The sequence below is a fragment of the Myotis davidii genome, unplaced genomic scaffold (genome assembly GCF_000327345.1).
Source record: "Myotis davidii unplaced genomic scaffold, ASM32734v1 scaffold963, whole genome shotgun sequence".
NCBI classification, from domain to species: domain Eukaryota; kingdom Metazoa; phylum Chordata; class Mammalia; order Chiroptera; family Vespertilionidae; genus Myotis; species Myotis davidii.
The window spans coordinates 671,025-693,103 of NW_006294116.1; the positions used below are offsets into that span (position 1 = coordinate 671,025).

Here is a 22,079-nt window from a genome sequence, read left to right on the forward strand (position 1 = left end):
CCCCCCCCCCCACACACACACACACACACACACACACACACACACACACACACACCATGCATGAATTTTGTGCATCGGGTCTCTAGTTTTTTATAATTTCCACATTAACCTCATTGATACAAAGACTGGGGCTTCAGAAACTTAGAAGCAGAATTAGGACTTGATGCCGGGGTTTCTGACTCCTGTCTTCCATATGCAATATTCAAACAACTGCCTTCTCCAAGTCATGCCAGAGCTGGCACAGTGCTCTGGGCACAGTCTGTCTACTTTGCTCCAATACTGATCATAAAATCCCCGATAGGCACTGTGTCATAATCACTGCCAAACTGACATTGTTTTAAAACACAGATCTGATTACATCACTGTCAGCTCCAAATCCTTCAGTGGCTTCCTTCCTATAATGAAAATGTTCAAATTACTTAACCTGGCGCTGAAGACCTCCTACAGTTTGATTTCAACAGTTTTGGAACATTGCTTCCCACAACACTCCCAAACTCCAGCCAAAGTGCACCGTCCTCACTCAGTTGTTCTCAAACATTTGCCTGCATTCCTCTGCTCTGCCTTTGAAAATGCCATCTGTGCTTTCTTCCTTTCATTAATTAATTCCAAACATTAATATATCAAAAGTGTGTTGGGAACTGGGCTAGATCTGGGGGAAATCAGTGAATACAGACAGAAAGGATCCATTTCTCAAAGAGCGTAGGGTCTACTGGATTCTTAACGTTTAGGAGAAAATGCCACACTCTGCAAAATAAGCCTTCCCCGATAGTCCCTGTAGAAAGTGATAACTTCCTTCTCTCGACAACCACAGCAGGGTGAGGAACCTCTATTATAGATGTCATCAGAACATGATTGAATTATAGTTATTGAGTCACATGTCTTATCCCTCACCCTAGGTTGTAATCTCCATTTTTGGTAGAGACTCTAAATATTACAATATTTAGTCCTCACGGTACTATGTACTGTAACTCTCATATAATAAGACCTCAATAAATAATATTGAAATAAACAATTTCTCTCAGAGTTTGTGAATATGAGATTGGGGGCAAGAGAGAGCAGCATGTTCCTCTCCCCCACCCCCATTCACACACAGAAAGTGGAGGACAAAGGGAGTACATACTACTCTCTCTCTCTCTCTCTCTCTCTCTCACACACACACACACACACACACACACACACACACACACACACACACACCAGATGGTTAACATAACATTATTTTAGGCAACCGAACTCTCAGCTTATATCCAGGGTCCCATGATACTTGCCTCCGTCCATTTAAAGAGAGTTTCAAGGTCAAAACTAACCCAAGATCTCTGGCCATCAGAATACAAATCTGTTCAATTTGCACATTTTTCTGTGTCAATAAACAGGGAATAGAATTAGCATCTTTTCCATATGGCCTGCTTTCCTGATCCCAGAACCAGGAGGATGCTAAATTCTGGACCATGAATGCAGGCTAGGTTGAATTTTTTTTTAAGAATTAAGAAAATTTATGAACAGTTATATTTACTCTTTTTGGTATACAGTTGTATGAGTTTTGACAAATGCATAGTTGTAGAGCCACAATCAAGATAACAGAACAGTCCTATCACCCCCAAAAGAAATTCCCTTTGACTATTTTTTTTGCAGTCATACTCTCTGCCACTCTTAACCAATCATCTGCTTTCCACCTCTAGTTTTGCTTTTTCTGGACGGTCCTATAAATATAAAAGTACATAGTTGTTTCAGCCTGGCTTCTTTATTTAGTATAATGTATATGAGAGTCATCTGTGTTTTTGTTATGTATCAATAGTTTATTCCTTTTTCTAGATGGGTAGTATTTCATGCATAAATGTGCCATTATTTATTCATTTCCTATTTGAGGAACATCTGGAGTATGTCCTGTTTTTGGCATTTATGATTAAAGCTGCTATACATAAGTTTTTGTGTTGCCATAGGTTTCTATTTTATTCAGGCAAACAGAAGTAGAATTGCCAGGATACATGGTAAGTGAATTTTTAACTTTATAAGAAACTACCGAAATATTTTCCATAATGGCTATTCCATTTTGTATCCCCACTAAGAACATATGAGAGCTCCAGTTGCTTCACATTCTTGCCAACACTTGGTATTGTCAGTTTTTTTAAAACTATTATTTTTTTTTTTGTCTTTGACATTCTAGATATGCAGTGTGGGATAGACTTTTGAAACTTTATTGTTTTAGAACCATAGTATTTCCATAGTAAGCCCACTCAACACTTCCTCCTCCTGTTTTTGTTTTTTTCTTCCACTTGGATGCTTGTATTATCTTTCCCACTAGATTACAGTCATTCGTGTATAAGGAAAAAAAATCTTTGCCATCTTTGTATGTATATGATGCATTGCTGTCCCACCCCAGTGCAGGAATTTGTAACAGGCAAATACATGCGACCGGAAAAAATGCTTCTGCACTTGACACGAATGCATCCAAAATGTAATAGAGCATTGTCTAGTTGTATCAATTGTTGTATATCACAGGAATTTTAATAAAAATATGTACTTTCCTCATTTTCAGGGATATTTCCATTTTTATTTGCTTTTGTGGCTATTTATCTAAGTTGTAGATTTTGCTATTCTTGCTTTACCAAGGAGTAAATTATAAAAATATGGCTTGGATGTTAAAAAATTTGAGTACCAGATTTCTTGTGCTTATATGAAAGATAATATTTTTTCTTATTAGTACTTGAGTAAGAGATTATAACTTATTTATTTTACAAATTAAAATACTAACTTTTATTTTTTTATTGAGCTATAATTAACATATAATATTTATTAGTTTCAGGTATACAGCATAATGATTTATTTGATAGTTATGATATATTACAAAATGATCTCAACAATAAGTCCAATTAACATTTGTAACCACACAGAGTTACACATTATTTTTATATTATGAGGACTTTTAAGATGTACTTTCTTAGCAACTTTCAAATATGCAATAGAATATTATTAACTATAGCCACCATGCTGTACATTACACTTCCAGGACTTATTTTAATTTGGAAGTTTATATAAACCCTCTTCTCCCATTTTGCACCCCAAACATTCTGGTAATCACCAATCTGGTTCCCTATATCTATGAGCCCTCTCTCTCTCTCTCTCTCTCTCTCTCTCTCTCTCTCTCTTTCTTTCTTTACATTCCACATATAAGTGAGATCATGCAGTGTTTGTCTTTCTTTATCTGACTTATTTCTCTCAGCACAATGCCCTCAAGGTCTATCCCTGTTGTCACAAATGGCAAGACTTCCTTCTTTATTGTGGCCGAATAATATTCCAATATATAGACCACATTTTATTTATTAATTCATACATTGATAGACACTTAGGATGCTTCCATGTCTTGGCTATTGTAAATCATGCTGTAGTAAATATGGGAATGCAGGTATCTTTTTGAGTTAGTATTTTTGGGTCCTTCAGATTAATGCCCAGAAATAGACTTATTGAATCATCTAGTAGTTCTATTAAATTTTTTTTAAGAACCTCCATATTATTTCCATAGTAGACGCACCAATTTATATTTACAACAATCAGGGTACCCTTCACATCCTTGTCAACACTTGTTAGCTCTCATTTTTTTATAATAGCCATTTTAATAGGCGCGAAATGATATCTCATTGTGGTTTTGATTTGCATTTCTCTTATGACTAGTGCAATTGAACACATTTTCATGTGCCTTCTGGCCACCTGAATGTCTTTTTTGGAAAAATGTCTATTCCGTTATTCTGACCAGTTTTAAAATTGAATTGTTTGTTTTTTGCCACTCACCTGCATTTCAATATGCTATTTAGGTAAAAGACAAAAAGTTGGAGTTACAGAGGGACACTCCTGTAAACATCATTTATCAAGTGAGCTGGGGCAAAAAAAAAAATAAAATAAAAAGAGAGGTTGAGAGTCACTGATAAAGGCTCAGAGAATAAATGAAAGGAGTTTTAGAAGCTCTGTTAGCCAACTTCCCAGTCATTGCAGGACTTCTGGTTACAACAGCTGGTTGAACGCTTCCACCCCTGGAAGCTCACCAATTCATACAGGACCACCGCATACATCCTTATAAGCAAGAGTCTCAAAACAAAATAAATAAACAAAAGAAACATGGGGAGGTAGCTGCTTTCTAACTGAGCTTTTGCTTTTCTCTAACATTGTATGAACCTTCAGTAGCACCTACAGAAATCTAAAAATAGAGTTTGGAATCTATTTTGGCAGAAAATATGTTCATCGTTACACCACCAATCCCTGTGCTGAGTTAATCTCATTAATTTTTATATCGAAAGATGATATATATTTTGAAGAGATGAGCTCAGTGGCTTAAATGACATGAATCTTGGAACTTTCAAAAATAGATATTCCTTCTGAAATTTAGTTCTTAAATGGAAGTGAACCGACAACTTAAAGTTGTGTACAGGAGAAAATCTGTTTAAATCTATAGAAGAAAACGTCTTAAACATAACCAATAGGAAGACTGGATTCTGAGTCCTGTGGCAGAAAGGAATCTTGCAGAATTCTAAAACAAGGGACTTTCTGACCTTAGACATTTCTCTTTCTATTGGCTAGTTTCTGCGGTGATTTTGTGCTAGGTGTCAATTTAGCTCGGGGGGGGGGGGGGGACCCATTCCCAGAATTCCCTTCTTTAGATGGTTCTTCATTAGAGTTTGCCATCAGGGAAATTTGTGTGAGATGTGGAAGGCATGGGAAGGAGCCGCGTTACTAGGCTCAGAGGGTAGTGTGGTGCAACAGGTGCTGTGTGCTGATCTCCCAGCTCACCTTGGTGATGTCAGATGGCAGTCAGGCTATGGTCCTTTGCCTCCCACCAGATCCTCATCTCCAGCTTCTGGTCGGTGCATGAATAGTGTTCCAGTGAATAGTGCCGGCTCCTTCTACGGTTCTTCCAGGTCACTGGGGCTGGAGGAGGTAGAAGTCCAACACAGGCTCTGGTTTGTCTTGCAGGTTCCGGTTAGTTCCTGCTCAGCTCCATTTCACATTCAGCTTTTCTTCCCAATTGCCAGCTCTGCTCATCTACAATGATTTCAGGCCCAACATCAGATACAAAAACAACTGCTTTCCATAGACTTCTTTAAGAGCTCCCACAATTGTGAGAGGTTTAAAACTTATAGTAAATAATCATAACTGTTCTGTTTTCCAAACTGATGTGGCTTACAGTAAGTCTTTTGCATTCAGAATATGTACTTGGCTATAAATATTTTTTTTGTGCATGGCTTCCTTTTTGAAAAAATTATGATAGTCTCAAATGCAACAGTACTGATTTATTAAGCGTAAGTGTGTCATTTTATTTAACCTTGTTTTTGAGAAAGGGATTTGGAATATGCCCCTTTTCCCAATTCTCATAACTAGTGGGCTGGGAAATTAGGAGTCTGGTCCATAATTAGAGAAAAACTAACAAACTAATTTGAATTTTGGTGCAATTACTAGAGCTCAAAACCCCCTGAGCTAACTAGCTGTTTTTTCAAAATATGTTTGAACGTGACACTTAGAAAGTTCTATCTACTCATGGAAAAACATGGACATTGAAAATTTGAAAACAACTTCAGTTAATAAATTTTTATCATAATGTATGTGCATTGAAAATAGATAAATACTGGCATGAGTGCTTACACCTCTTTAAGACTTCTTAATATAAAGATTTTATGGTCTTTAAAATCAAGCATGTATCTTTTCATCCTTACATCTTCCCATAGTGGCACACAGGTAAGTGCTCATTAAACATCAATTGAACTAAGTAAAGAACACATTTTAGCTTCCTGTTTTTTACAAAAGAGAAAAGAACAGCAGTGTGTGAGCAAACAACCACAACCAACTGATGCTTTTCTCACTATTGTATGGAAACTCCAGCAGGAAACCACAGCTATATCCTTTTTACTGTGATAGAAAATTCTTATGAATTACTGGCAAGCACAAAACAGCCCTATTAACATTATATAGATGATTGTGACAATTCCTACTCACCACACTCAGTTGCTTTACAAAATTTTTGCAGTTTCTAAAGGACAAATACCCAAGAAAAAATATTGATAATAATAGTTATACTTAAACTATGTGTGGGCAGTAAATTACATTAAAAAACAATAAAGGCCACCATTGAAATTTAATTCCTCCCTCAATGTAATTGATTTTTAAAACCCAGTAAGTGTTAAAATTCCCCATTTGACTCAGACCTGTTAAAACTTCTAATTGACCCACAGAGGCATTACCCTCTACTCAAAAATAATGACAGTGCTAATTTCCACCCCTTTGTATTCAAAATGGCCCAAGAATTAGACCTTTCTAGCTATGAAACATAGAAACCCCTTTGTCCATTCTCATGTATAATCCCATTCAGGATTTGTACCACACATGTTTTAAATTTGTAATATAAGCCTCAAATGTGTTTTTATCAATGGAGGGACTTTCCATTGGAGATCTCTTAGTCATTCAGGAAGTACAAAGAAAAGATTATGGCAGAAGTCCAGGGCTTTCAAGGGCTTTAGCTTCAATGGGAATCACAGACATTTATACTCATTTAACACAGAAGTCAGAGGTACAAAACTCTGTAATCTTTCCTGCGTGCTCATCTTTCTTGGTATATAAGTTCAACATAGGATACTTGTGTCATGAGTACATGTGTGAATGAATGAATGAATGCATAAATGCTTGGCAGTGATGAAGATAAAGGGGAGATAAGAAGGTTCTCTCTAAGTTAGGAAAAGGCTGAAGAGACCTAAAATTCAGAAAACAGGCCTAAGGTAGAAGGAATAAAATGCAGAACTGTTAAAAAAATTTTTGACCATTAGAGCTAGAATTGATCTTAGGGATTTTTGGACTAACCCTCTCATGTCTAGAGGAGCTGAGGTGCCTAGGGCAATGACACAGTTTCCTGTGCCACTTCCACAGGTTGTGACATTGTGTACCTCTTTCATGATTTTTGCCTAATGTGCTTCTTATCTAAACCGTCTCTTAATATTTTTCACTCAATTGACTGTAACTGGTGTACTAGTTAAAAATGCTAGCCTTGTCTTAAGAAATGTTATCTGTAAAATTAGGTTTGATGTGCCAATAATATGTTTTTCATAAAGAATATTTTTAAGTAGACTTTTAAATTTATACTTATGTTATATTAAAATAAAATCATAACTATTCAAATAAAAAATAAATCTATATACTAAAATCATCTCACAGATCACTGATGAGAATCTCCTACATTTTTTAAAAGCAGTGAATTCTACTGTACCACCCCCTGGAACAAAGAGTTCAGATTGTGGAACAAGACAAAGAGGTAAAGACATTCCAGATTGAGGACAAGAATCCAGTAATAAGACTAGTGCCCTAGCCGGTTTGGCTCAGTGGATAAAGCGTTGACCTGGGACTGAAGACTCCTGGGTTTGATTCTGGTCAAGGGCACATGCCCAGGTTGTGGGCTAAATAAGACTAGTGCTTGTTTTGTCATTTTTTTTTTTACTAGAATAAAAGCAATTGTTTATCAAGGAACTAAAAAAAATCAAGGCAGAAGTCATGGCTTTAAAAACAATTAGTGGATTTTCATTTTCAAAATGGACAGAGCTATGTATATTCATCCTCCTGCCAAGTTTATTCATCTCCTACCATTAGTTTATTAGAAACCAGTTTTAAGAAGGAATGTGATTCAAATGGGCCTCCTGCACATAGATTACCTTTTATTTAGCCTTCAATTTGTAACTAGGACACTTAGCTGCAGCTATAATAAGGAATTGCTCAACTTTCATAAGTAAATGAAAGTCTATGATTAAAACATCAATCCGGAAACACTAGTTCTATAAATAGTTTCTAAGTCCAAAGTCCACAGGCTAAACACAGACCCATGCCTGGTTTTTCTTGTTATATGTGTGTATGCACATGTGTAAGTGCACGTGACTTTGTGATATGTAGTTGGTGGTTTTTTTTGAGAAATATTTTTTGCTGAACATATGTGTCATCTGGATATTTTTGATAAAAAGTTTTGTTTTCAATTGCACTGCCTATACAATGATTTATAAAGTTTTAACCTAAATTGTCCTTGAACTTACCCTGTTTGTTTAAAAAATGGCATCACTGAATTAGAAACTTTTACATTTGGTTTTTAAGCAACACCATATGAAATCCAAGATAGGATAAATCTTGGATTTATAAAATCCTGCCTATTCCTCATATTTTGACCTAGTGTTCATAGTATTAATTTAAAATTTTTATTTATTGATTCATTTTGAGAACGAGCAAGAGAGAGAAAGAGAGAGAGAGAGAGAGAAACATTGATTTTTTGTTCCACTTATTTATGCATTCATTGGTTGATTCTTGTATGTGCACTGACTGGGGATCAAACCCACAACCGTGGTGTACAGGGTCTATGCTCTAACCTACTCAGCCAGGGCTTCATAGCACTCATTTTAATAATATTGTAGTATAGTACAATGGTGAAGCGTGGCCTTTAAAGTCGGCCAACTCTGAATTTGCACAGCTTAGACAATTACTATGTTTGGGACGTTGGCCAACTTATTTAATGTGCTTCCTAATCTCTAATATGGGGAAAATAATAACACAAACCACACAGATTTGTTAACAGGGACATGGCTTGTTTTAGTATGAAGCCATTGGAAGAGAAGTCTAAAGAATGAAGTTTTTGAAAGTGGAGATCATTAACTCTGCAGATCTACAGTCTCTCCATTACCCATTTCCTTACAATGGAAAGCAGATGGATAAAGAGAAATGTATTCGAGTTCTCTCATGCCCTAGAACCCGGATGGCAAAGTGCCATGATTGGCTCCTTTATTTCTTGTTCCCCCTTTATCTGACTTTACTTCCTCTTTCTCCATGTGTTTGGTTGTCATTTGTTCATTCCTACTCATCATTAGCTCTGTTATTTCCTCATATTTCCCCCGTGCTGCTACCTTCTGGGCAGCAAGGCAAGGAAATTCACCTCTGAGTTGGAATAAATACACAGAAGTGATGAGAACCACCTTAGAAAAGATAGCATGAGGGCTTGGAATATTTCTCCGAGCAGCTATGAAAACAGCTGGGTATTTTCAGTACTTTGAAATGGGTACATTACTCAATAATGATCTGATTCAAGATTATCTCTCAAGGTTGGAGGTGATCCCTGAGAATCTAAGCATAATCTGAAAGTAGCCTTTAAACCATCTTCAAATACGCTAGTGTGTCACAAACCATATATGAGCAATGATAAAGTACTAATGACAAATGATTTATTAAGAGTAATTTAGAGCATTTTCTCTATCAATTATGCTAATCTTGATCATAAAGTAATTTCTATAATAACGTTTTCATTCCCCTCACTTGCACTGGTAGATGTTTTCCTTGAATAGAAAAAGGAGGAGGGATGAAGTTACACTGAGGATCTGGTATACGCCTGGGATGGAAATTTCTTATAGTAAATAGATCAACCCATCAGCAGAAAGTTAGAAGATTTTTTAATCTGAAACCTGCCCCATCTTGGTCATTTTTACTACCCTGTGTTTCTTAGTTGTTTTTAGCAGAATAAAGTAGAAAATACATGTGTCCATGTTTTTATTTCAATGACACGAAGGAAGTGTAGTGTGGGAAAGGCTCCTCTCATTTTCAAGGTGGCCTGGCTGAGAAGGAAGGAACCCAGGTGTGGCGAGCAGGTGGTGAAGCTGTGAAGAGAAACTGAAATTACGCTGAACTGCTTGAGCCTACAGGAAGGAAGAGAAAGGTACAGGGGTGCCTGGTTGGGACGGAGAGAGGAGTCTGGTGCTTAGGCCGCCAGGGGAATTCCCAAGGATTCAGTAAAGGAGCCCACTCCATCACTCCATGCTGTGCCGTATTTATTCATAAGTACACCTAGTACTGTGTCTGGGAATTACTGGAGAGTTCAGACTCTCAAATAATTTTTTTCAACTTTAAGTCCCTGGCACATAGTACAGAGTCTAAACATATACAGGGTGGGGCAAAAGTAGGTTTACAGTTGTTCATCTGAAAAATAATACAATAATCTATACTAATAAAAGGGTAATATGCTAATTAGACCTGATAGACCGGACATCTTCCTGACGTCCTTGACAAAGCCGCTGTGGCTTCAAGGGCCAAGGAGGGCCAGCAGTGGGCCTAATCTGTCAGTAGGACATCCCCTGAGGGCTCCTGGACTACGAGGGGGACAGGCTGGGCTGAGGGACCCCCCTCCTCCAGTGCACGAATTTTTGTGCACTGGGCCTCTAGTTAATAAGTAACAATGCAAGAGTAAACTCTGTGTTTTGTGTATTCACAACTGTGAGCCTACTTTTGCCCACCCCTGTATAGCAAGTACTCAAAGTACAAATTTAGTCAATGATCCAAGCACGCATCTTCCCTAAATCAGGGCCTTCTGCCAACCACCTTTCACATTCTCTACTTCATCTCCTAAATAAATGTCTGCTTCCATTTTGAGGAATGCTCTTCCTTGATTTGCAAAGCAGAAGTACTGATGTACTCTCAATCCAGCTCGGGTTGTTAACTTTTATCATCCCTTCACGAGACTTATACTCACCACTCACAAAAGCCACAAACCCCAGAGGGGCGATCTTTTAGAAACCCACCATCACAATTCTAAACATCAGAATAACCCCCAGGGGAACAGGGGAACTGTGTCTTCATAAGAGAGCACGAAATTTTCAGTGTAACTAAATGCGTGTTATTTAAAATCACTAAGAACTTAATCAATAAAGAAATAAAAAAAGGTCATTATTATATAAACTTAAAACTAGGAAAAGCTGTGAATATTAATACCTCTGGCATAGTGCTAGTTATCCTCCTTAAAAAACTATTTTTCCCAATCGGCTCAGTGGTTAAGCATCGACCTATGAACCATGAGGTCACTGGTTCTATTCCTGGTCAGGGCACATGCCTAGGTAGCAGCCTCAATATCCAGTAAGGGGCGTGCAGGAGGCAGCTGATCAATGATTCTCTCATCATTAATGTTTCTATCTCTCTCTCCCTCTCCCATCCTCTCTCTGAAAATCAATACAGATTCAAAAAAAAATAAAATCACTAAGAAAAAATTTTTGCTTTATCCCTAAAGAACTTTTTAACACTTATAGTGTTTTATATATTATCAATCCATCTCAGGTGATGTGACTTGACTTAAAGACCTGGACCTCCTAAACGCGCTCTCTCTGGAGGAGGTATCGTTGCTGACGGAGCACTGTGTCCTCGGTAGGCCTCCGCTGACACTGTTCTCAGTACTGTCTTTTTGGAGTGAAGCTGCTGACGCAGCGACACCTTAGGATTAATAATTAGATGTGAGGATGTTTTTAGAAGTAAAGTAGGCGGTACAATGTGGGGGTGGTGTGCAGCGAAGGGTGCATGAAAAGGAAAGTGGCAGCAGAAGTTGAGAAGGAAGATTTCAGAGAGCTATTAAGACTTTTCTCTACTTTAGAGATCTGCCTGAGTTTTCCATCTTGTTCTCTCAGAAGGGCACCTGCCTTGATTTACAACATGCGTAACTCGGCCCTGACCCAGTCACCTCATTTTTGGCCGTTTGAACCGTTCCACACAATAGGCTGGACTGTGGGGCGCAGGGATCTGATGAGCTTCAGTGATGGGTTGAAAGCAAAGCCAACTGCCCTTGTTAGATGTGCATTTCTCAGCTGTACGGACACAGCCACAAACTGGGATACGAATCAATACTTCTTCTGACAGGTTTGTCTCAGCTGCCAGGCCTATCAAATAGCATGCACCATTACTTGGAAGACTGAGGTATGCTTTGGGTTCTCAGGAGGCTATTGCAAGTTTGATGTACTAGTATACCTAAAGAGTTGTACATAAAATAAAGACACAGTGCACTTAAAAATTTATAAAACAACAACAACAAATTCATAAAGTAATTCAATGTAAAATTGTAGTCATTGGTCAAATTAAAGAATACATAATTATTGTTAAAACTGTTCTGCCTTTACTTATTTTATTTTTTGGCCGCATGTAAGCAAGCATGGTTACAAATAAAACATTCCACCATTCTCTTACTAATAGACCAGGTCAACTCAGTTTGTATTCATTTAACCTTTCACAGAATCTAAATTATTTTGATGATGGAAATTTTTAGACTTTCACCATACTTTATGGGAGTCAACTACATTCAGTACGATGATCTCTCTACTTTGTACAGTAAGGTCAATTTCATGAACACAGAGCATTGTAGAGCTCAATGGAACTGAGAAAGCATCTAGACCTGCTTCATGAACTCAATACCTATGGGTTCTAGGTAGCTAACACAAGGAAGTGAAGCTGTTGGGTACAAGTGACTTATATGAAGCCTCAGTGTCAGAGAGACAGTAGGGAGTAGTGGAAACTGTAGTGAAATAAAGAGGTAGCACACACTGTTATTCATTTTCGGCCTAAAGAATATGGGTTGGTGTTTCATTTCTTTTAATAATAGATATTCAGGTTTTTAACTATTGGCTTAATTAAAAATAAATATCTGCAGGCCAAACAAACCATGATCTTCCTGCTGGGCTTACAGACTGCCAGTTTCCAATTTCTGATCTCATACCTACATCCTCAAACTTGAGGTCCTGGCAGGTTAAGTAAAGTGCACCAGGTCTCTGAGATGCTCATGACAAAGCCTTCCTCTGCTCTGAGAATATATACATGTAGGCAAGAAATCATCCCCAATGTGAAAGGAGGTTGCACAGGCATTTTTCACTCCCTTAATCAGAGTTTAGCCCCTGACCTGACATTGATAGATTTCTGTTCTCTGACTGCTTTCATAATATGTTCAACATGAAAACAAGACCAATCCTCCACACCCATTTGTCATAAGCAATTTTCACTCATTCAAGGATGCAGGGAAAATGTACACGCATTTATTGAAAATGTACATGCATTTATTAAGCTCCACTCTGATTAAAATTCTTATTAGCATGAAAATTCTAGTTGCTACATTTTTACCTGCATTTTTTCCAGGAGAAGTAATTTATAGGATTTTAAAAAAGGCATGCTTAGGGAACAATATAACTTAAGTATAAATTAAAAATTCATACTGTATATAAAACAGTAGTTGGAAACAGCTTGTAAGAATCTCAGAAGGTTTACTGAAATAATTGAGCTTTAAACCATGTTTGGCTTGAGAAAGTAGGGTAAAGAAATGAGCATTCCGGAATGACACAGTGGCAAAGGCAAAGACCAAAGTCAACAAAGTGGAACCCTCAATGAATCAAATGTCCTTTGCATTTGTGAACAACAGCACATTTTTTTACAAAGCGTATCATAAGAAAGCATATTCATATCAGGGTAAAAAAGAAGAAAAATAATAAAAATTCCTATATTACATTCAGCAGCCCTGTCTGACACAGACATAATTCAGAATAAAAACCCGGAGGCAGTGCAAAATTCTGAACCCTGATGATATCTGCCATATTATACTTATTAAGGCAGACACACAAGCACAGGCTATTACATTTTAGAAAAATTGATGACACGAATTGAAACAAAAAAGATGCTCTGATTACTCAGAAAATATAGTGAACACAAACACTAAACTCCCTCAAGAATTTTATTTACCCGAAGTTGTACATTATAAAGAAAGAGAAGAGTGTCTCATAGATATAGTAATGGTTGTTTTAATTTTAGGCTATTTAAAAATCAAATCCTGAAAAAAACAATCAAGAATCTACCCACAGAAAAGATCTTGATGATTCTCCCTCAACTAGATTTCTCACTTTGCTGAACCATTTGTAATTCAGGCTTAAAAAAAAGGATTCTCCGCAACTCCTTTCCCCCCAAAATCAGTAAATGCAAATGTGATTTTTTAAGGAGCTCGGAGCACTCTGTCCAGCTGTCCACTGAATTAGCAATGACACTGAGGTCCCTGGAGGTGCCTGTGACTATAGATTTTTACTGTCTCACCTTGAGGTTGTTTTTTTTCAGGGTTTGCTTGGTTCTGCAAGTGTCACAGGCCGTGATTACTAAAGCAATCTTCCTAGGGGAGACTTGGGTAGTCACTGGGTTTAGGATCCAAGAATTACCATTTTAAAATGGAATCTGGCATGTAAAGCCGAGAAAGTTCTTTGCCTCAGATCACACAGCTGATCCCCACAGTTTTTCTGCCACATCAGACCCTGGGGACAGAGATCACTGCGTTGTCATTTAGAAAGACGCACTGCACTTACTCTCAGTTTTGGAAGAAGGGCTGCATGAACATTTTTTTTTATTTCCTTCCTCCAACACTCACGAGATGCTCCACCCCCTCTGCAGGCGCTGCTCTTTCTCCCCTGAGCTGATAATCAGCTAAGAGGTCTGGATTTTAGCCCCAGCTCTAATGGTTATTTAGGACAAGTTAATTAACGTGCCTGGGACTCATCTGTTACCTTTTTATTCCCTTGTAAATAAAGGCAGGACTAAACAGTGATATCCACACCTGACTATTGCAATGCTTTTGGAATCATTGCAAAATATAGATTTTTTAAAGCCCCACTTTCCAGATTTGGACTTAGATTTAATAGTTCATAACATTTAACCTTCCAGTGAAGGTCAGTTATTATTGCTTGGCAATAATAATTCAGGCCCCAAATTATGCTGGTAGCGTCAAAATAAAACCAACAATCTAATTACAGACATAGAAAAGTTAGAAAGCTGTTACTGTGTTGCCAACTTCAATACACCTGACTCCAAAGCTCTGAGAAAAATTTCCTCACTGGCATTCAAGACAGTAAGTAATCTAAATTGTAAAGCATTTGCATTTTCCCCATGAAATGTAATAAATGTCTTTTCAATTCAAATGCAGTCGCAAGATGTTTTTATTATTTTAGTCTTGATTCTTATGTAAAAAAGTTAGATTATCACTAATCCAAACATTCAGATGTGGAGAAGGAAGATGAAAGACGAGTCTAGGACATCTTCATAAAAAAGTGAATTTCCATATTTGACTGCACTCCAAATCAACTAATTTAAGCATGTGAGTTTCTATTTTAACTGGCACTGTTTTTCAGTAAAGGTATAGCTTTATTTAAAAGGATATTAATATCATAACATTTTATTTCATAGGAGAGACAGAAGCACTGAATGATGCTCAAGGTTTTCAAAAACACAGGTAAAGCCTTCCTTCTCAGATTTAGTCTCCTCAAAAGATCTATTAGGCTACAGCAAAACACTGACGTTAATCTCTAAAAATGTATGCACACTTATTTAAATACACATGTTGCTCGATTTAAGGTGGGGTTATGTTCAGATAAACCCACAGTAAGCTGAAAATATCACAAGTTGAAAATGCATTTAATATACCTTACCATGAGACATCATAGCTTAGCCCAGCCTACCTTCAACATGCTCAGAACACTTACATTAGCTTACAGTTGAGCAAAATCCTCTAACACAGTGGTTCTCAACCTTCCTAATGCTTCGACCCTTTAATACAGGTCCTCATGTTGTGGTGACCCCCAACCATAAAATTATTTTCGTTGCTACTTCATAACTGTAATTTTTCTACTGTTATGAATCATAATGTAAATATCTGATATGCAGGATGTATTAAGGCGACCCCTGTGAAAGGGTCCTTTGACCGCCAAAGGGGTCGCGACCCACAGGTTGAGAACCTCTGCTACACAATGAATCCACTGTAGAGTATCTGTAGTTTACCCTTGTGATCTGGGAGCTGAGCTCACTGCCACTGCCCAGCATCTTGAGAGAGCATCAAACTGTGCAATAGGTGCAGAAGAAATGATCATAATTCGAAGTATGGTTTCTACCGAATGCGTCTGGCTTTTGCACCATCGTAAAGTAGAAAAATCATAAGTCAAATCATTGAAAGTCGGGACCATTTGTCCTTAACTAAAATGATGACAAGTACCACAAACCACCCAAAAGAGAACATTCAACAGAATCTGGGGTTCCTTTTGTTACTATGGGTACGAATGGTTCATCTTAAGAAGGCAGTGAGTGCCCAGCACTGGGCTTTGCACCTGAGAGACACTCAAAAAAGGAGATTCCATCAACAAATTGACAAATGACAAATGCTCGCGAGGATGCGGAGAAAAAGGAACCCTCGTGCACTGCTGGTGGGAATGTAGACTGGTGCAGTCACTGTGGAGAACAGTATGGAGTTTCCGCAAAAAACTACAAATGGAACTCTCATTTGACCCAGAGATCCCACTTCTAGGAATATATCCCAAGAAACTAGAAACACCAATCAGAAAGGATGTATGAACCCCTATGTTCATAGAAGCACAATTCACCATAGCTAAGATCTGGACACAGCCTAAGTGCCCATCAGCAGATGAGTGGATTAAAAAACTTTGGTACATCTACACAATGGAATACTATGCTGCTGTAAAAAGGAAGGAACTCCTACCATTTGCAACAGCATGGGTGGGCCTGGAGGATATTATGTTAAGCGAAATAAGCCAGTTGGAGAAAGATAAATATCACATTATCTCACTCTTTTGTGGAATATAATGAACAACATAAATTGATGAACAAAAATAGATCCAGAGACAGAGAAGCATCGAATAGACCATCCAACTTCAGAGGGAAGCAGGGGGAAATTGGGGGAAGAGATCAATCAAAGGACTTGTATGCATGGATATAAGCATAACCCATGGACACAGACAGTCGGGGGAAGGGGGAGGGATCAGCCAGGGAGAGGTCAATGGGGGAAAAAGGAGGCGTATGTAATACTTTAAACAATAAAGAATTTAAATTAAAAAAAGAAAAGCATGCTCAGTTGAATTGCAAAAAAAAAATTAACTTTTGTTTAAAAACATGGTTCAAACCTTAAGGTTTAAAATTTAAAAAAATGGCTTTCACAAAAAAAGGAGACTTGTTGAAGGATTTGCTCAGTTAAAACTCGATCACCCTTGCCCCCTGTGCTAAAGATTGTACTTGTGTTCTAAGAAATGAACTAATCATGCTACAATATGGTGCATCACATAATTTCAATAGTTCAACCGTTAAATTCAGCTGAAACAGGCCAAGCCTGGAAATTATTGTGAAGGAAATAAAAAGATGGCAGGAAATGACAGATTTATGATGTTATGGCCATTCTGTCCAGATTTTCTTAGAGTAGATGTATTAGGAAAAGAAATCTTAGATATAAAATAAATAGCAACTCTTGAGTAATATTTTAGTCTGAATAAAAATTCTGCTGCAATTCTCTCCCCATAATTTGATATTCATTTTTTATTTTCTAAATGATTTTAAAAAAATTTTTAGAGAGAGACATTGATTTGTTGTTCCTCTTATTTATGCATTCATTGCTTGATTCTTCTATGTGCCCTGACCAGAAATCGAACCTGCAATGTTGGTGTATCCAGACAACTCTCTAACCAACTGAACTACCTGGCCACGGCCCTAGATGATTCTTAAACAAGCCTCACATTATGCCACCTCATTCTTTACTTCCTTCTTCTATATCATCAACTCTTCCTCACCGCCCACCCAGACCTGTCCATCTTCTATAAACTAGCTCAAGGTCTACCTCCTCCTTGAAGCTCTCTAGACTAATTCAGTCCCCAAGGTTCTCAGTCTCTAACTTTACTGCCATGAATCTACTGGTAAGTCATAATGTCTTGCCTTTCTCCCAACAATTCTACTATTCAGAATTTTGTATAAATGCTTATGTATCCAATCTTCTAGTTGACTCTTGGGGTCTTGCAAACTGGAAGCATCTGTTTTTTAATCCACTGAAAGCAGTAGCTAATTTTAGATTTTTTTGGAACATGATGCATAATAAGATACACATTTTTGCATCATGGTCTAGTGCAGGGGTGGGCAAACTTTTTGACTCAAGGGCCACAATGGGTTCTTAAACTGGACCGGCGGGCCGGAACAAAAGCATGGATGGAGTGTTTATGTGAACTAATATAAATTCAAAGTAAACATCATTACATAAAAGGGTACGGTCTTTTTTTTCTTTTTTAGTTTTATTCATTTCAAATGGGCCGGATCCGGCCCGCAGGCCGTAGTTTGCCCACGGCTGGTAGTGTGTTCATACATATAAATATACAGTGGGGCCTTGACTTACGAGTGTCCCGACTAACGAGTTTTTCGAAATACGAGCCGTCTCTAGGCCGATTTTTTGCTTTAAGTTGCGAGCTAAAATTTGGGTTATGAGCCAGCTTCAGATACCCCACCGCTAGTTGGTGCAGCGAACGTCACAGTGACCACCACAACATCAGCCCAGCATCACGTGTCTCACTCGTTCACTTTTTGATTTTACATACGAGTAATTTGAGTTACGAGCTCCATCACCGAACGAATTAAACTCGTGTCAAGGCCCCACTGTATATTTAATTTAAACGTTCAATGAACTTTATCCTTCTATTCTGTTTTACTTTATGTTTTGAAAATAAAATGCTATCATACACAGTAAACTGACTTCACAATGGGTTGTGACTATTTCTAGAAGGGCACTTATTGATTACTATGGGAGCATTGTATATGTTTCCCTCACTTTAAAAAAATAACTTTAAATTGCATGTGGCCTTTGAGGTTTCTTTTGCCTGTGTTCCTAAGTTACATTTTTGTTCATTCAGTTTCTCTTTTGGAATCATCTGGGACAGTGAAATGCTTGGAACATACAGATACTTTTTTATCCTTTTGCCCTGAGCACTGTTGTTATAAAAATAAGATTCCCTGGATTTCTATAAAACTCACTTCTATAAAAATCAAAGCTTCATTCTCTCATTCTTTTTCATTTTCACAGTATGCAAAGTAGGTAGTAGATATTTTATAGATGAAAAAATGGAGGCAGAGAAAATTGTGATTTTCTTAAGGACACATTTCCCTTTTAATCAGACTTTTATAAATTAAGGTAAATATAGTTTCTAGATATTTGAAGCATATAAACTTGGGTAATGTGAACAGAGAGCCTTGATATGAATGCATTTACCTAACTTCTCCGGATCAAATGATGGACTGAACAGATGAGTTAGCGGTTCTTCTGGACTTCACCCTGAAGATGATGTGCTCCCTTCTCTATCTGCATCTTCCAGTCTTTACCTTCTCACAGCTTTTCAACTACCTAGAGAAGCGGTTCTCAACCTGTGGGTCATGACCCCTTTGGCGGTCGAATGACCCTTTCACAGGGGTCACCTAAGATCATCCTGCATATCAGATATTTACATTATGATTCATAACAGTAGCAACATTACAGTTATGAAGTAGCAATGAAAATAATTTTATGGTTGGGTCACAACATGAGGAACTGTATTTAAAGGGCCAGAAGGTTCAGAACCACTGACCTAGAGTTACCTGTGCTTCCTGGGGGTCTGCATATTGGGTCACTGTACCAGGACTGCCCTTCTCCCTCCTCTTTACCAGACTAGTTCCTCTTATTCTTCAGGTCCTTGGGAACTGTCCTTGTCCTCTCCACCTCCACCCTGTGCTCGCCCTGACATAGCACTTAACTCGCTTTACCCGCTCTCTCCCAAGGCTTGCTGGCTGAGACTGTGTCTCGTTCACTCTTCAATCCCACAATTCAGGACCCTGTTTAGTTCAGGAGAAATGTATGCTGAATGCATGACTGAATCAATGAATGAGCATATAAAGGGTAGAAACAGCGGCCACTGAACGAGTGCAAGTGTGAGCTGGGACTGGAATTGCATGTCTGGACTCTCTGAGGCCAATCTTTTTATGACTTTGTGGTTCCATGAACGATATTCCCGATACGCTGCAGGTTTTATGACTGAAAATCCATACAGTGAAGGAGAGCTGTATCTAATATATTCTTTCATGTATATTTGAGGCACAGTCAAATAATTAAATTTGTCCCTGCAGCATTTCTTAAATTAAATGTAAAGGGTAAGTATACTGAGGCAATGAAAAAATACCCAAGTTTTAAAAACAGCGAGTTGGAACCCACCTGACCTCCGACACAGATTGATCTGATTCATATCTTGCTTCAAGCCTCCACTTCAATCCTCCATAGGCGGCTATGCACCTCAGATTTCTGTCCTTGTCATTTCCATGAAAGGCCAGTTAGTGATTAGGTAAAGCCTCACCACACCACAACACACTCTACACGGGTCTCTACGACTTCCTCCGCGCTGTTTCCAAAATAAATTCCAATGAAATAACATCTAGACCTGCAATGGCACTGACTACTTATTTTTCTGTTTATGAATCAACAACCTATTCCCCCTACTAAAAAACCCACAAACCCTTAAAAAAATATTCTCTATGATTCTACTTCAAAAGAACATTCTATCATACAAACTATTGCCATTTGCAGATAGCAACAGAAAATATTTTTTGCCTCTATGCTGTGACTCATGTATCTTTATTCCCACAGTTGTTACTCAGGGCAGGCCAATGGTGAACACAATGGGAAAGAAACAATAGTTTATAACTGGAAAATAAGGACATTGGGAGAAGTCCACTCAAATCATTATCACAGTGAAATATGCAGCAGCACCAACAAGAGCAAACAAAAGCCCACGTAACAGATGTGTAAATATTTCATGAAGCTAGGCCTTAATCAACCGTCTCTCTCCAAATCTTGCTGGTGTTGTAAACACTTCAGTTACTTCCAGTCCCACCATGACCCAGATTCCTTGCAAAAACAAAATGCAAACATGGACCAATGGGTCTTTAATGTCTCGTGAAAAATTTTTAGATGGACCATACCCAAGGTATTGATTTAACACGAAGAAAGAGATGCCTTGATACATGGTGGTTGCTTCTAGGTGACTCTCAGAGCTTCAGTTCTCCCCTCCTCCTCCAAACCCCCGCTCGCCCTTTCCCCACCGCCTCTGCTGCTTGCTGGGCATTCACATCGTCTTCACCTTGAACTGCCTACGTTCGGAGCAGCGATTTCTCGAGTGCCCCCCCCCCCCAAGGCCCTTTAAACCTGCCAGGGACTTGCTGCCTTCCCAGCCCCCCAAATTCACTTTCCAATGTCTAAGTACCCTCTTTCCCCGCTCCCCTTTCACGGCCCATTGTGGAGTCTGAAATTTGCCTGTATCTTTCAGATCTGCCTGGATAACATGAAGATGTGTTGTGTGTACCGTTGACAGTTGTTCTTTAGCTCTTTTCTAAAATCCATCTCCAAAGAGCCATTTATAGCCTCTAGTCTCTACCCTGATTTAATCTGGTTCCAAAGTTCACCTCTAGACACTGAACAGGTCTCTACAGTGATTTCCCTTTTATCAACCTCTGCCCGCCCTTCTTCTTCTCTCTCAGCCTATCTCAAGAAAGACAATATATATGTAAAGGTGTCTGTATACACACACACAAATGCATATGTTTTATGTACAACAACAGTGTTTTGACCTTAAAGAGAATAAGCGCAGGAAAATAAGAAACATGTCAGTGTAGTACACACACACACACACACACACACACACACACACACACCCCACCTCTACCTACTGGGATATTCACAGTGTGCAGACCCATTGATTATAAATCCCCCCGCCCAAGAACAAGAACTGCAGCGCCTTTTCCCATTTACCTTCAGAGTCAGAGCCTAAGGGAGCAATGACCTTGCAGAGAAATTCATCACCTGGGAGAAAAGCAGACCCTCCCGGAGCGCAGAATGGGATGGGGACGAGAGCAACAGGCAAAAGATCACCAGGGCAATGTGGGACCGAGTCAACCCCCCCGTCAGTGCCAAGCACACCTCCGCTCCGGTTCGGTCCGGTCCCCCGGGGTTGGGCACTGGGCAGAGGGGGTGCAGGGTGGGGGGCGTCTCCTCCCGCGGCCCGGGATCGGTTGTCTACCTGCCTCTCGCCCGGCTCTTCTCCGCGCGGCTGGCCCGGATTTATTCTGGAAATGCAAGGATGGTGCAGTATGCGCAAATCAATAAACATGATATACCCCATAAGCAAATTGCCCCCACCGCCAGGCTGCAGTCGCCACCACCCGGCACAGCGCCAAATCGGAGGTGGGAGACCAGGGCCCGGGCTGCTCCTCCGTCAGGCCCGGGGAGCACCCGTCTGTCCTCGCAGGGCAGTGCAGAGGCAGCGGCCAAGGCGGCAACAGCAGGACCCCGAGCTCCGCCCCACCGCACCCCCTCCCAGCCCTCTCCGGACCCCAGGAAGGGGTTGCCACAGCGCCTGCAGCTGCGCGCCCTGGGGGGGCAGCTGGGCAGGGGCTGGCTGGTTAAGGCTCTG

The 22,079-nt window shown here is 39.1% G+C and overlaps 1 protein-coding gene across 2 annotated transcripts in view; it reads right to left on the reverse strand.

The window, feature by feature from the left end:
- The window catches only part of GPRIN3 (GPRIN family member 3), a 70,480-nt gene extending 48,763 nt beyond the window's left edge, over positions 1–21,717 (reverse strand). For both annotated transcript variants that reach the window (XM_006768182.2, XM_006768183.2), the window contains exons 1-2: positions 21,687–21,717; positions 4,780–5,031 (exon numbers count right to left, since the gene is read on the reverse strand). The gene's annotated coding sequence lies outside the window, so the exon portion shown is untranslated. The remainder of the gene's footprint in view (positions 1–4,779; positions 5,032–21,686) is intronic.
- Between the last annotated feature and the right edge of the window lie 362 nt (positions 21,718–22,079).